Here is a 3688-nt window from a genome sequence, read left to right as displayed (position 1 = left end):
CGAGTCGAGCGCCTTATCCACCTGCCCAGGCCACCGGGCCTAACCATTTGGTCACAACATGCATATGAAATTATTGTAAGCAGATCAAGCAATATATGGTGCAATAGACTTAAACATTTTATTATCTAATCTTGAAGCACAGCGGTATGTCTACGGACTTACAACGCTATAAACCGGGTTTCGATACCCGTGGTGGGCAGAGCACAGGTAGCCTATTGTGTAGCTCTGCGCTTGGTTACAAACAAACTAATCTTGAATATTACCTTATCATACTTATTTTTACCTCACACACATTCACTGTTATAGCTTTAGAAAGGTAAATGATACAATATAGACATTTGATGGTACGACATGTAAGGGTAGACTGGAGTTTGAATTTTAGGAACAGAATTTTTCCCTGAGATTAACAATATGTTTAACAAAGTACCACGAAGTATCATGGTTGTCATTTAAAAGAAATTTCTTAAATTAAGCAATGTATGTTGTTATTACAAATACAACCAATAAAAATATGTGGTAGATTTATATGCTCATAACTCAGGTATAATTTTTTTATACTTTTGAATGAAATGCAGTATTTATTTCAAAGCATTAATTATCCTTCGAGCACAAGACCATGAGAAAAGAGTCTGACTAATTAAGATTAAGATATCTTTGCTCTCAGAGTCAGGCAAGACTTCAACACGTTTGTTGGCACATTCTTTATTATCACAAACAGGAACACAGTGTTTCTCCTCTTCTACATCTGTATTTCTATAATTAAATATTCTCTGCAGCGTTTTCCACGCTTTGCCTCTAGCTTATGCTTTGTAAAGCACTGCGTATCCTCCTCACTCACGTACTTTGTCAGACACTCCTTATATTTGGACAGTATTTGGTTCATGTCAACAGCTTTCCCACTTTCCAAAGTTGGCATAATGAGGGACAGTAAGTCTTCAAACGCTTTATATTTTCTGATGACACAACGATGGATGTCGTCTTCTACAAAATGTATCGACTTTGACAAGTCTTGTGGTACCGGGCCGCTACTACAATCAGTTTTGAGAAATCACCTACTCTGCGCTGAAAGACATGGTCCTGTATACCTTTCTCTAGTGTCTTGCAGAACTCAAATGTGACCACCCTAATGAGATTTCTGTCTTTTTTTGTAGCTTTCGGATACAAAATAAGCACACTAACTTCAAGCAGAATTCTGACCTTTGTGGCTGTTATTGCGAGGCGGATGCAGGCTCATCCTTCTTTGTACCTGCTACATGTGTAAGATTTGTGATGCTGGTGAATGATTAATAACAGTTTTTGTGCCAGTGGATTGGTTGTTCACCAGCAAATGTCCACTCTCCCTATTGGTCAAGTATATTTTGAAATATCTCCTACACTTTGCTGTCACCTGCTTCTATTTTTACCTTAAGGGCCTTCAGAAAGTTTTGTACCCGATTCTGGTGCTTTTCTGAGGTCCTCATCATGTTATTTCTGGCAGATAAGACATCTGATAGAATCTTTCGCTAAGCCATTCAACGTAAAGGAATCGCATATCATAAAAACGTAGAGAACTGTGTTTATTCTACGCATTGGATGTTTAGAATTTCTCATTGGTTGAAATCCACAGTGAAATTCCCTGAAATGTCTACTTTGTAACTAAAAAATTCAGAGTACATCAAGGTTGTTCAGAAAACAAACAATTGAAGTCACACTTTGATCATTCACATTCGCACCTGTCCGCTAGTATGTTTATGTTCGGGATCACTAGTTGTTTGTTTGTAGTTAAGTGCAAAGCTACACAGTGGACTATCTCTTCTGTGCCCACCACAGGTATTGAAACCCGATTTTTATGTTATAGGTCCGCAGACTTACCGCTGTGTCACTGGGGGCCAAGGGTCACGTAAACAAGTTGTTTTTTTTTATAATTCAATGTGATGGTTTAAAGGAGTGACTGTTTTACCAATGGGGACCATTTTACGTCACTTTCCCCTCTGAAGGAAAAAAAAAGACAATAAGTTCCTTTGAAATAGTCCAGAAACTGTTTTCATTTATTGAATGCAACACAAATAAACACGGTCTTTTCAAAATAATTCAATAATAACTGCAATATAAAGAACTAGCACACTGCAGTTATTAACCACAACATGTTGGTCAAATGAGCAAATAAAATTGTACCGTACTTCTCAGCAAAATTATTTTCGTAAAATCTATATCATAATCTATTGTTTCACAATGATAACCTTGACTGTGAAACTGCTGGTAAAGCTTTAGACTTTAAATTCTGCCTCTGGCTGGTCACTATAGGTGAACTTCTAAAATTAAATCATATGACTTCCAAATATTTGTCAGGTAAGGATATGTACATTGCAATAGTAATATTTCAAGTTCAAGTGTTAGTTTTAAAACTTGATAGCATGAGAAACGAAGAAACGTTTCACAGGCATTTTGCAACAGCCGAAAAACAGCAGACAGTATTGGTGTTATTTACTCAGAACCTCGCATTAGAAATGTTTCCTGTACATTGGATCTATATTCTGAAACTCACGTCATGTTAACTGGCAAAGATCGTGATCGAGCCACATTATCATGTGAAGTATTAGATTTGATGCTAAATCTTTTACGAATTCGATTTTATGAAAATGTACCCAGTGATTATTTGTGGTCTCCAAATGCAGTGAAAGTCCCTACGTTGTACGATTTGGGCGTCTGCTATGTGCATGACATCAACTTTGGGCTTCCAGTTTATGAATATAAGTTGCTTGTTTGATTAGTTTCAGGAGTAATCCAGCTCAAACTGATGAAAGGAATTCATCAGATTTAGTTGCGTATAGATTCGAGAGGGGATCAAAAAATGTATCCAAAACATAAACTCTGTTCAAACTTGGTTCCATCTCTGTCAATCACATCTCGTTTTTGTAAGCGCTCCTTCTCTGCAATGAATGTGGTGAAAAACAAGCACCGTAACACCATGGCAGAGCAACGTCTCCGTGACTTGAGTCAGAACTCCGTTGGTTGAGTCAGAACGAATGAAGTTGAATAAGTTAAATATTATTGATGATCGTTTGTGAAATCACTTTGCTGTTCATCGTTGATTAAGATAGTTGTTCTCTTATTTCTTGTCTAATGTTTTCAATTCGCATGTTGTGTGCACGTATTTTATGTTGTATATACTATTACTTACATATTGTGCTATATGTACTATAGAAACATAAAGATACACATAGAAAATGTTAGCTCGAATTATACTATACTACTTGCTCATATTTTACGATATATCACTTTGTACAAAAACATGAAACTGTTACACGTGCCTAGCTGTACATAACCCAGGAAAAACGTGTATGTGTATCCTTAAAGGGAGAGAAAACAAAGTGTTATTTGATTTTTTACTGAAGATGTAATAAGCCTATTCTGAATGGACGTTCAATATAAATACCTATATTATTCATCTGTAAAAAACATGTTATTTCTCAAATTACTGACCAATCAACTATCTAAGTATACAAAATAATGTTACGTCTCCGTTTGTTAATTAACTTTCCGTAACTTCGTTCCGACGAAACTTTAGCGACACAAGTCCTTACTTAATAAAACTGGTTTATTCTTTCTGAAGATAACTTTACCGATACACTTATCTTCAACAGTCGCTCTATAACAAACGCGAGAACGTGTCACGTGCTCGTGCTCGACAATACTTAGTTCAATTACT

Source organism: Limulus polyphemus, unplaced genomic scaffold (genome assembly GCF_000517525.1).
Source record: "Limulus polyphemus unplaced genomic scaffold, Limulus_polyphemus-2.1.2 Scaffold21, whole genome shotgun sequence".
NCBI lineage: Eukaryota > Metazoa > Arthropoda > Merostomata > Xiphosura > Limulidae > Limulus > Limulus polyphemus.
This window is presented reverse-complemented; position numbering follows the sequence as displayed.